Source organism: Bombina bombina, chromosome 4, assembly GCF_027579735.1.
Source record: "Bombina bombina isolate aBomBom1 chromosome 4, aBomBom1.pri, whole genome shotgun sequence".
Lineage (NCBI taxonomy): Eukaryota > Metazoa > Chordata > Amphibia > Anura > Bombinatoridae > Bombina > Bombina bombina.
In genome coordinates this window covers 1129661385-1129675471 of record NC_069502.1, presented here as the reverse complement: position 1 = coordinate 1129675471, position 14087 = coordinate 1129661385, and positions in this window count along the sequence as shown.

Below are 14087 nucleotides of genomic sequence, written 5' to 3'. Positions count from 1 at the left end.
GCTCACAGAAAAGAGAAGGAGGGAGGAAGAAACTCGGCCATGCCAGAAAGAGGCTCACAGATCTCACTACAGGCTAGATTACAAGTGGTGCATTACACGTGAGCGATAAGGGGTATATTGCAGCTCTTTGCGCATGTTGGAAGTAGTGCATGTATTAGGAGTTTAAAGTAAACATGTTTGCTTGAATGCAATTGAATTTAACGTGTGACAGGTTAGCTCCGGTTAATTGTTACTGGAGACAAAAAAGTGGCACAAAAAACACCAAAAATACATTGTACAGTCAGGTACACTCATAATAACACTGTCTGGTAAAATTATTAAAAACAAACGGCGAGATTACGAGTTTTGCAGTAACAGGGGTGCATTGCTAACGCTTAGTTTCAGCTCACCTAAAGTAAAGTTGGTATTACAGGTTTTTTTAAACCCGGCGTTAGCCGCAAAAACGTGAGCATAGAGCAGAATTTAGCTCCACATCTCACCTCAATACCAGCGTTGCTTACGGTAGCGGTAAGCTAGCTAAACGTGCTCGTGCACGATTTCCCCATAGGAAACAATGGGGCTGAGCTGGCTGAAAAAAACCTAACACCTGCAAAAAAGCAGCGTACAGCTCCTAACGCAGCCCCATTGTTTCCTATGGGGAAATACTTTTTATGTCTACGCTTAACACCCTAACATGAACCGCGAGTCTAAACACCCCTAATCTTACACTTATTAACCCCTAATCTGCCGCCCCCGACATCGCCGACACCTACATTATATTTATTAACCCCTAATCTGCCGCTCCGGACACCGCCGCCACCTACATTATCCCTATGAACCCCTAATCTGCTGCCCCCAACATCGCCAAACCCTACATAACCCCTAATCTGACCCCCCAACGTCGCCGCAACTATAATACATTTATTAACCCCTAATCTACCGCCGTCAACATCGCCGCCACTATAATAAATGTATTAACCCCTAAACCTAAGTCTAACACTAACCCCCCCAACTTAAATATAATTTAAATAAATCTAAATAAATTTACTATAAACAGTTACATTGCAGCCATTTTAGGATTTATATTTATTTTACAGGCAACTTTGTATTTATTTTAACTAGGTACAATAGATATTAAATAGTTATTAACTATTTAATAGCTACCTAGTTAAAATAAGTACAAATTTACCTGTAAAATAAATCCTAACCTAAGTTACAATTACACCTAACACTACACTATCATTAAACTAATTACCTAAACTACCTACGATTATTTAAAATTAATTTAAATAAACTAAATTACGAAAAAAACAATCACTAAATTACAGAAAATAAAAAAAGAATAACATTTTTTTAAAGCTAATTACACCTACTCTAATCCCCCTAATAAAATAAAAAAGCCCCCCAAAATAATAAAATTCCCTACCCTATACTAAATTACAAATAGCCCTTAAAAGGGCCTTTTGCGGTGCATTGCCCCAAAGTAATCAGCTCTTTTACCTGTAAAAAAAAATACAATACTCCCCCAACATTAAAACCCACCACCCACACACCCAACCCTAATCTAAAACCCACACAATCACCCCTTAATAAAACCTAACACTACCCCCTTGAAGATCACCCTACCTTGAGACATCTTCACCCACCCGGGCACAAGTTGACCTCCAGAGGGGCAGAAGTCTTCATCTGATCCGGCCAGAAGAGGACATCCAGACTGGCAGAAGTCTTCATTCAGGCGGCATCTTCTATCTTCTTCCATCCGGAGTGGAGAGGGTCCATCTTGAAGACATCCGATGCGGAGCATCCTCTTCCTTCTTGATTCGACGACTGAATGAAGGTTCCTTTAAGTGACATCATCCAAGATGGCGTCCCTTCAATTCCGATTGGCTGATAGAATCCTATCAGCCAATCGGAATTAAGGTAGGAAAAATCCTATTGGCTGATGCAATCAGCCAATATAATTGAGCTTGCATTCTATTGGCTGATTGGAACAGCCAATAGAATGCAAGCTCAATCCTATTGGATGATTGGATCAGCCAATAGGATTGAACTTTCCTACCTTAATTCCTATTGGCTGATAGGATTCTATCAGCCAATAGGAATTGAAGGGACACCATCTTGGATGATGTCACTTAAAGGAACCTTCATTCAGTCGTCAGATCAAGAAGGAAGAGGATGCTCCGCGTCGGATGCCTTCAAGATGGACCCGCTCCGTTCCGGATGGAAGAAGATAGAAGATGCCGTCTGGATGAAGACTTCTGCCGGCCTGGATGTCCTCTTCTGGCCGGATCGGATGAAGACTTCTGACCCTCTGGAGGTCCACTTGTGTCTGGCTGGGTGAAGACATCTCAAGGTAGGGTGATCTTCAAGGCGGTAGTGTTAGGTTTTATTGAGGGGGGATTGGGTGGGTTTTAGAGTAGGGTTGGTTGTGTGGGTGGTGGGTTTTAATGTTGGGGGGGTATTGTATTTTTGTTTTACAGGTAATAGAGCTGATTACTTTGGGGCAATGCCCTGCAAAAGGCCCTTTTAAGGGCTATTTGTAATTTAGTATAGGGTAGGGAATTTTATTATTTTGGGGGGCTTTTTTATTTTATTAGGGGGATTAGAGTAGGTGTAATTAGATTTAAAAATTTTTTTTATTTTCTGTAATTTAGTGGGTTTTTTTTCCGTAATTTAGTTTATTTAAATTAATTGTAAATAATTGTAGGTACCTTAGGTAATTAGTTTAATGATAGTGTAGTGTTAGGTGTAATTGTAACTTAGGATAGGATTTATTGTACAGGTAAATTTTTACTTATTTTAACTAGGTAGCTATTAAATAATTAATAACTTTTTAATAACTATTGTACCTAGTTAAAATAAATACAAAGTTGCCTGTAAAATAAATATAAATCCTAAAATGGCAACAATGTAACTATTAGTTATATTGTAGCTAGCTTATGGTTTATTTTACAGGTAAGTATTTAGTTTTAAATAGGAATTATTTAGTTAATTATAGTAAATTTATTTAGATTTATTTAAATTATATTTGTTAGGGGGGGTTAGGGTTAGACTTAGGTTTAGGGGTTAATAAATTTATTATAGTGGCGGTGACGTTGGGGGCGGCAGATTAGGGGTTAATAATTGTAGGTAGGTGTCAGCAATGTTAGGGACGGCAGATTAGGGGTTAATAAAATTTAACTAGTGTTTGCGAGGCGAGAGTGCGGCGGTTTAGGGGTTAATACATTTATTAAGTGGCGGCAATGTCCGGTCGGCAGATTAGGGGTTAAATTATTTTATTATAGTGTTTGCAATGTGGGGGGGGGCTCGGTTTAGGGGTTAATAGTTAGTTTATGGGTGTTAGTGTACTTTTTAGCACTTTAGTTAAGAGTTTTATGTTCCGGCGTTAGCCCATAAAACTCTTAACTACTGACTTTTAAATGCATTAGGAGTCTGGACAGGAGAGGGTGTACCGCACAATTTTTCCAGCGATCGTAATACCGGCGTTAGGCAAATCCCATTAAAAAGATAGGATATGCAATTGACGTAAGGGAATTTGCGGTATGCTAAAATCGTGGAAAAAAAGTGAGCGGTACACCTGTACCTGCCTGACTCGTAATACCAGCGGGCGTTAAAAAGCAGCGTTAGGACCCCTTAACGCTGCTTTTTAAGGCTAACGCAAGGCTCGTAATCTAGCCGAAATACTGCATAAAAAGTTATAAGGGCCTCAAAGATATATGGTCTCAGGTGTTAGAAAAACAAGGGCTGCAGAGGGCTTTAACATAGATATAAATACATAGACATGTCTAAATATGTATATGTATATATATATATATATATATATATATATATATATATATATATACACACACACACACATTGGAGCCCTTTGCTGTCAAGTAGCTGAAAGCATGATAAATCATATTTAAGCAATATTCATATTTAATAAAGGGTTTAATTTGTTATTTACTGATATTTGAAGAACATTGGAATGTGAAATATTAATATTTCATGTTAGGTTAGCGCACTTGAGAAAATGCACGTAAGTTTGGGTGTATGTAAAATTGTGTGTGTCTATATATATATATAATGTGTGTGAATAATACCTCTATGCTTTCACTCTCTCTGCCTTATATGGATTTTTGATAGACATTGCAATTCTCTTATAAGCCATACTCCATAACTTCATTACATAGGACATTAATTTTAGCAAGTTAGTGGCCCGCAAAGCGTTTAGATACAGATTACTCCACAAGCAGAACTGGCATATGTAAATATCTATCATGGTCACTTGCTTCCTATCACTATAAATTTTAAGTTGCAATGTCAAATGTATGAATTGACTTTGTAAAAGACCTAGTGATGGTGACAGTTCTCATTTAACTAATATGGTAAAAATGCTCCTGCTGAAATTCTTGTTAATTTGCTGCAAAATAGAATTTATAATAATTTGTATTAACAGAGAGTGAGTCTTAGAATCATCAACATATTAAGATGCTATTTCTATTATCTTCGGGACCTCTTGTAGTTAGTTGAATTGATTTATTAGCATCAAGTGAACTTGACACAACTTGCTTTTCCATTAAATACTGTGCTTTGTCCCATGTTCCCTAGAGAGGCCAAAATGCTGCAAACTGCCTCACCCAGCAATCTGTTTTGCAGCATTTTTAAACTTTGGTTACATAAGCTTCTTATTGTATCTCTCAAGGCAGATTGGGACAAAGCACAAGGCAAGAAGTATTTAAAGTGTAGTGTGTGTTTTAATAAATATACTTCATTCTGTCTTTGTAATTATTTCTTCTGGGTGAAAATTGAAAAAAAAATGAGAAGTGAGTAAATATACATAAATAAATAAATATAAACCCCTTTAAGAAACACTCCTGGTCACCACATACTGAACTTGGTTAAAGGGACATTGAAGACTAAATACATTTTATAAGTATGGTATGCAGATTTCTCCCTGCCTCTCTCTAGTCATGGGTGCTGCCTTGTTGAAATCTAACTATCTTTCACTACATTACTCTGCTAACATAATGTAACTCTCTTTCAGATACCAGCAGTGTAACCAGGTTCCATAATGGCAGCATTAGAGGGAGGTGCATGAAATGTATTTAGTGTTTAGTGTCCCTATAAACTACTCAGTAAAAATGCTTCTTTGGAAATTTACAGCACTGATACATGGGGATACTCCATATACTGTACACATGCTTATCTTAGGTTACCCGCCTACTAAATATTACTGCAATATCTTTACCTAGTCCCTAAACTGGTGGTGCATGTTTTGGGGTTTGATGAGTTAAAGGGCCAGTCAAGTCCAAAATAAACTTTCGTGATTCAAATAGGGCATGTGATTTTAAACAACTTTCCAATTTACTTTTATCACCAATTTTGCTTTGTTCTCTTGGTATTTTTAGTTGAAAGCTAAACCTAGGTCGGCTCATATGCTAATTTCTTAGACCTTGAAGGCCACCTCTAATCTGAATACATTTTGAAAGTTTTTAACCACTAGAGGGCATTAGTTCATGTGTGTCATATAGATAACATTGAGCTCACGCACGAGAAGTTACTTAGGACTCAGCACTGATTGGCTAAAATACAAGTCTGTCAAAAGAACTGAAATAAGGGGGCAGTTTGCAGAGGCTTAGATACAAGGTAATAACAGAGATAAAACGTGCATTATTATAACTGTGTTGGTTATGCAAAACTTGGGAATGGGTAATAAAGGGATTATCTATCTTTTTAAACAACAAAAATTCTGGTGTTGACTGTCCCTTTAAATTAAATTGCTATCTTTGCTACCTCTTTTTATCTTTTATGCATCATAAGGGACTTGCTTTTATGAACTGAAGACATGAATAGGTTAACTTTACTAGGACCCCTTGTGAAATATACTCTCAACTACAAACAGGTGCATTTATTGTTTAAAACAGTGGTCTCAAATTACAGGCCCCAGGGCCAAATGCGGCCCTCAAGATAGTTTCATCTGGCCCTCCCTTGTTTAATAGGCAAACCATTACTTTGATCTGTCAAATAATTTTTTTAGGGTTCTAAGAGGTGTAACTAGTTGATATTCTATATAGGCACTCACAAGACAAATATAAAGACAAAGGGGCCTATTTATTAAAGGTCTTGTGGACCTGATCCGACAGTGCGGATCAGGTCCGCAAGACCTCGCTGAATGCGGAGAGCAATACGTTCTCCGCATTTCACATTGCACCAGCAGCTCACAAGAGCTGCTGGTGCAACGCCGCCCCCTGCTGACTCGCGGCCAATCGGCCGCCAGCAGCAAGGTGTCAATCAACCGATCGTACTCGATCGGGTTGATTTACGGCGATTCCTGTCCACCTCATCAGAGCAGGTGGACTGTTTCTGATGAGTCTGAAAACTCGCCAGAAACACGGGCCCACAAGCTTGGAGATTGATAAATGGGCCCCAAAGCATCCAGTCTAGACTTCTAGCACACAATGCTTTGGGTTAATGCCACTTTGTACGTTGGTTTACAGTTCCAAGATGATCACTTCACTTGGTACTCACAAGATAAATATACAACTGTGTATGTCTATCGTGGGCTACAACTCCCAATATTCACTACTACTTGGATAAATGTCACTTCCATTTCCTAGTATATCCAGTTCCGGAGCACTTACTCAGTTCAAGCGGCCCCCATGGGAGAAGAACACATGGTCAGTGGTCCCCAGATACTTTGAGTTTGATACCCCTGGTTTAAAAGTATAGGATGTAGTAGTCTGGCTGCATATACTTATATCTACTTAAAAGTAATTTATATTTCATGGAGTATTTAGTGCTGCATTTGGCAACAAGGAATACACTGCCCCCTACTCCCACCTATTTTATATCCTATTTGACTCATATTTATTTCTCAAAAATGAACAATTAGTTATAAAAGGGATAGAAATGTCAAAATTTAAATGACATGCAGATCATGTCCTCCACATTTATCATTGCACGAGCAGTTCTTGCGAACTGCTGGTGCAACACCGCCCCCTGCAGATTTGCAGCCAATCGACCGCCAGCAGGGGGTGTCAATCAAACCGATCGTATTGGATCGGGTTGATTTCTGGCGATGTCTGTCCGCCGCCTCAGAGCAGGGGGACAGGTTATGGAACAGCAGGCTCGCCAGAAACACAGGGCTTCAAGCTCTATACGGAGCTTTATAAATATTCCCCTTTTTGTCTGCCATATACAGATCAGTGCTTTTACTTGTATGAACCACATAAAAAAGTACTAACTAACTCCTATTTGTATATAAAAATATAAGAACTTACCCTACAATAAAATGTGAAGGTTCACTAAATAATGGTCTAGAAAATGAAAAAGAAAACTTCTGTCTATAAAACAGGCCTCTCTAGCATATGCAAGAAACAACACTAGAAGACAGTCACAGAGCAATACAATAAACCTTGTCAGCTTTGCAATAGTGATACAGGACTATGAGATGCAGAGAATCTGTGAATGGTGAGGATGCATTGTGCTGAGCAGCTTCTCAATGGCTTCCAAACTGTTGCACCATTGGCACATTCCTTCCTACTCAGCCATTGTATCAGATGTCTAATGTAGCGCTATGGATCTGGATTATGAGAAAGATGTCACTTTTTATTGACGGATTTAGGTAAGATAACCAATTTAGCTTAAGAAGACAGTAAACAATGGGTAATTACAAGATATTTACTGCTAGAGAATATCACCAGTCAAGCCTAAACATTTTAAAAACAAATGAACATTGTTTTTGCTGAAAATGTGTGTTCTATAGCTAATCTTCAGCTACTGTTTGTCTTAACTGGAGAAGCAAATCTGGCCTTGATTTTTGTAGCTAACAAGAATAGCAACTGTCAATATGTTAGCATAAAGTGCATCATTTTGCAGTTGTTATCTTTAAAAGCCAATTAGGGACAGATATGTAGCAGGATTTGGCTTGAGAAGTCTGCAGTGAGAATTTCCAACTCCAAGAATTAAAAAATCCACAATTTTTACTTATTTGGAAAGGGGGTAAAATAGATAATAAAAGTATATTGCAAAGTTGATTTTCTACACATAACTAAATATTTTATATTAAAACCTCAAGTTATTTACTTTCCATTTTAAACTCTAGCAGTATGGTCCATAGAATCACATTAGTTTGATATGAGACATAGGAATGCCAAAATATTCTTACCTTTGCTTTAATCATTAGTAAACTACAGAATAGAATGTTAATTTAGTGTTAAAGGGACAGTAAACGTAAAAAATAATGTTGCATATTTCAGCACATAGTGCCGAATTATGTTACATTATCTTAGCGACAACTTGAAAAATTAAGACCTGATGAGAGGAGCCTGGAGTGGAAGCAAGGTAAGTGTAACTTTGGGGGCTAAAATCTCTCAAATCTTTTGATTTTTCAAGTTGTCCCTAAGATAATGTTATTCATAGTGCAGAATTATGTAACATTATTTTTTTTATGTTTACTCTCCTTTTAAGTTCATCCCTATATTTAAATGGAAACAATGTCAATTAAATGTAAAAATGATACATCCATCATTAATATTACATACGAATGTATTGTGGCCATTTATACAATGTCATATAAATTAGACAATTTTTAGTGTTTCTTTACTATTGCTTACATAATTTAAGATTTGTTTCCATTACAACTTTACAGGTTTTTTATTTATATATTTCAATATTTATGAATGGAAAGTTACACGAGACAGATTTAAAAATTAGGAAAAATTATATTATATTTATTATAACATTCATAATTAAAAATAATATGGAAGCTAAATATATTGTGATTCAGTCATCTTCAAACTTCTCTGATGAGGGTCGTTCTCTATAGCCTTTTTTACTGAATTCATTTGCTTTTTCATTTTTATTATAGCAGCATTCTTTATCAAAGAAGTACCTTTTATATAAAAATGAATATATTAAGAGTAAATGCTTGACATTTAATATGCGTTGCATGATTTTTTTTGCCAGTAGTCTGTCTCCTTCATACTTTACCTATTGTATTCATCTCTTATCTAGGCAAAGACCACTACCCTCAGTTACTCATTAGAGAGAATTTTCCGAACAATGAAAGTGTTCTATGAATTATCATTTTAAGGCAGTAATCAATTCTTCCTGACATTGGAGTTGTATTACAATGTATTTCAAAGACATCAGTCAATTGGACGCATTTTCCCAGTGCGTTAGAAAGCAACGTATGCAAAATATAATATGATAATCATTAGTAAAAGAAATACATATATTGTTTTAGGAATTATCTTCTGCTTTAAGCAGTGGTGGAGATAACTATTCAAAAATAATTTCCTTCTTTTACTAGTCAATAGTTCAAATTTCCTTAGGGTGTTACAGAAATATATCTGGTCGCAAAAAAAAATCAAATTTTTAATAGAATCCCTAATTTACTTCAATTAATAGGCTTCATACAATGGGATTCATTTCCATGCTTTGTATATCATTTATTCAAGGAGGAAACGTATTATCCCTTTAAACTATTTATAAAAAAAATAGAGACAGAGTTGGATACATTATTGTCTTTTTTTAACAAAATATGTAATACATTACATATAAATTTTATTGTTAATAAAATTCAGGCAGTTTAAGAAACAATTGTTAAATATGACTACATTTTTCATTATTATATTGCAGCTATTTTTATTGCAAGAAACCAAGTGATATTGATTTATATTAGGTTTAGTATCACTGTAAATTTTAATGATTTAGAATTTACAGTATATCTAATTAATATCACCTATCCTGCTGTAAAGGAATGCTTTTTACAAAATCGTAAAAATTGATTTTTTTTATGCATTATCTGGAAAAACAATAACAACAAAAGACATTTTAATTTTCTAGTAAGAAATATTTTTTCAGAAAGAGAAATTTAAAAATGTATGATATTTAAAATTAATCAAGAACAGATAGATTAATGGTCCAAATGTATGTTTTATTGCAATATTTGCAGAGTTTAAAAAAAAAAAAGGATTTTTTAAAATATGATACTTAGTAAAAAGCCTAATTATAATTATAACGTTTTATACCACTATTAAAGAAACATATGTATGGATTTATAAAATATAAACTGACAAATTAGGCATTCTTAGGCATAAATCTTCACCTGAGAGAATGCAAGTTGATTTCCATTGAAAGCAATATGATTGCCTCAGTCATACATCTTGCTGACTTATTTCAGTATTTTGCAGCAACCAGGTCAAGGTTGCATATGCCACAACTGGATTGCCCGATTGATATATTTTGAGAATAAGCAAACCATTTTTAGAATCTGCTTCAACTTTTCTTTGAGAGGTAAGAGGGTTAGGGCTATTGTTAAGGATTAAAGTTGGGTTTGGGAAAGAGTTAACCTTTGAATGAGAATGAGGACTGTAATGTTTAAATGTGTGATCTGATATTACTAGACTATGGTTAATATTTATCTTTCTATCATGGTGCCTGCTACAATATTCATGGGAGGAAAGAAATCTGCTCAAGTAGTAGAGTTTTTGGTTAAATCCTTTGCTATGCTTCTTAGAATAGAAAGTGATAACACTTAATAACTGGTTTTAAAAAGCACTAAGCATATAATATAAGTGTAATGAGTATGTGACAACCACTTCAAATTGAAAGTATAGGACACAGTTAATAGGTACACAGTGCAATAAAATTGCTATGGTTAAATGCGTTATTGATTTGCGAGGCAGAGCACAAAATAATGCTCCTCTTGTTATCAGTTGTTCCCCAAATGTAAACTAGGACATAGTTAAAAACTTTTTCCAGGTGTGTTCCTAAGCCAGTCTGGAAATGGTCCCATATGAAGAAAAAATATCACATCAACTGCCTAAAACGTCTTGTAAGTTCCTTCAAAGTGAAGTATTTTGTAAAATAAAACACTCCTATCTCAGTTCTTTCTTGTTTGGACAACATTTCTGAGGTTGAATATCTCAGTCATTATGAGGTAAAACATATTACCATGCAATTTGCTTATGGATATATCGACAAGGACATGTTGGGACATGGCCTTTAAACACCACAAAAGTTTGTTGATTTTTTGTCGGTTTTGAACTAGAAACTGAATCCTTTTTTTTTTTTGCTGTTGTTGCAAAATACTATATGTAAGAGGTCTCTTGACTTTGGACCTATTCACATCTCATTTGAATGTCAGTATTTGACAATTTTCCAGTTGGATACAGAATTGTATGCAATAGATGTGTTCCTTCAGATGTAATAAGCAAAATGTGGTCCCAATCATGGTATCCAAAAATGTAATTCAATTTCCCATCGTCTGTTCCTTAATTCCAAGCTTATATTTAGATTCAGATAGGAATCCCCATGAGTCCGTAACCCAAGGGTGCCTTTCTTTAGTAGTGTAGTAACATTTTAGACATCCTGATGTCTCTACTGAATTTCTTTTGAACACTCCTGTAGGTCCATGTAATGTAAAATTTTTACCTTTCTGCATGAATCAGAAGGCATATCTGGTGCCCAGAAGGGTATTAATCCAAAATTATTGCCTAGTTCTGTAATCTCTTTGATAATGGTTTAGATTCTATATATATTAATTAAGACCCTTTGCTCATATCAGCTGGTCATGTTTTAATCATCACCCACATATTTACAAATCAATTAACGTTTTTTTAATAATCTCTTTGGAAAATTAAAGATTTTTAATAATCTCTTTGGAAAACTAATCATTAATTTTTTAATGATAAAGAATTGTCTGTAATTTAGCTACTCTTATGTATCTTTATATTTGTTATAGTTTATTACAAACTAAAACGTTGACCTCTTTGATTTTACCAATATTTGAAACAGTAGCCCCATTTTTATGTATCCAATTTATAGAATGAATATAAGAATAGGACCATACTTTGCAGAAATTCCTTTTCTAACCATTTACATATTTGTTTACTTGAAAATGATGTTCTTGGTTCTACTACTATAACAATATTTTTGTTTTAAATCAAAGTTTTTGATATTGTCAGGCCCCCAAAGTGCCGTAAGGAACGCCCTACAATTACCAGGTGTCAGGTTTATAACATGCTAAGAGTCATGCTGCAATGTCTGAAAGGACTGGTGAGCATGCTATTCATTAAGGGACTGTGGCAGTGGAGATTTAGGGGTGCATTAAGAAGCCTTCTGCTTATCACATCTGACAGTGCAGTGTTGTCTGTTCTACATCTTTGAGGAACTGTCTGCAAGTGTGCTAGGATAGTGCTATTTATGTGTCTCCTGTTAGAAATTACTCTTGCAGTTCTTTTAGTGGCAAGTCTGAATGAGAGGAGTTAAAAAACCATATCGGTCTTCCATTCAGTGCTTGGCTATTCTGTAAGGAAATCTTAGAGTTCTTGTTCCTGTCCTGCCCTCCTGACCTTGACCCTGTGTCATTTTTTGACCTACGCACCTTGCTTAACCCTTGACAATAACTTACCATTGCGACTGATTATCTTAAAGCTCGTTTCTCTGGACTACTCTACTGGTTTGCCTTTTGCTGTGACACCTGGCTCCAGATTGACTTCTCATTACTGACTGTTGGCTTGTCTATGGTTTATTCCTATTACTCAATTTCCACATCAGGCAGTTGTGATGGTACCTCAGAGCTATCTACAGTCTGTTCCTGCTACAGAAATAATCTCCTGTAGACATGATTCCATTAATTTATCAAGGTAATTAATACTTATTTTTTATTTAAAGGGACAGTCAAGTAAAAAAAAAACTTTCATGTTTCAAATAGGGCATGTAATTTTAAACAACTTTCCAATTTACTTTTATCACTAATTTTGCTTTGTTCTCTTGGTATTCTTAGACGAAAGCTAAACATAGGAGGTTCATATGCTAATTTCTTAGACCTTGAAGGCCGCCTCTAATCTAAATGAATTTTGATAGTTTTTCACCACTAGAGGGCATTAGTTCACGTGTTTCATATAGAAAATATTGAGCTCATGCACGTGTATTTACCATGGAGACAGCTTTGATTCGCTAAACCGCAAGTCTGTCAAAAGAACTGAATTAAGGGGGCAGTCTGTTGAGGCTTAGATACAAGGTAAAACGTGTATAATTATAACTGTGTTGGTTATGCAAAACTGGGGAATTGGTAATTAAGGGATTATCTATCTTTTAAAACAACAACAATTCTGGTGTTGACTGTCCCTTTAAAACATGGATAAATATTTCCCCACCCTTATCATATCCTGCTCTAAGTTATGTTTTATGCTTTTAATTTTGAATACTTACACATATGTTAGACTTTATTTCAGCTTTAAACACAAAACATGTTTTAGCAGACTCATTAAAGATTCCTGAAATCAACTTCAAAATTGTGCCTTTCCACATGTTTCGGGATCACTCATTTCAAAGCCATTAAAAGTTTTCTGGCACATCATCAAGATATTTCTAGCACAATTTTTGGAATTCTGTTCTAGGTATTGTATTTCCATATGGATTGTATATCTCATATGTTCATCATCTATTGGAATTTTTGTATTAACCAAGAAAAATGAAGGTTTGGGTATCATAGGTCAATAAATAGCCACTTTGACTAGTCTCCAATTTAAGCAAAAAACAAAAACAAACTTCTACTCGAACACAATTTACTGTCATGTTTTTCTTTCACTTTGTCCATAAAGGTTTTGCTTTAATGAAGATATGTAAAAATTTTTTTTTAAAAGCTAGTAAAACCCAATTTTTATAATGTATGCAGTCTTAACCAGATATTCCTGTTTTTTTAAATTTTATATAAGGGGTTCTACTAATTCAAAGAATGGATCGTCCAATTAATTGTAATGGAAAAAGCGTTCAAAAATATTACATGCAATTGTTTTGCATAGCATTGAAGGATTTCACCTTTGATGCTGCTACAGTGTCCATAAGTGTGCCATTTACAGGCATGTGCATCATCTTCATATCCAGCTACTAGTCTTTAGGAATACCTCCTGGTAACTTACGCCTAGATGTAGAGTTTGGCGTTAGCCGTCAAAACCAGCGTTAGAGGCTCCTAACGCTGGTTTTGGGCTACCGCTGGTGTTTAGAGTCAGTCAGGAAAGGGTCTAACGCTCACTTTGCAGCCGCGACTTTTCCATACCGCAGATCCCCCTACGCCATTTGCGTATCCTATCTTTTCAATGGGATCTTTCTAA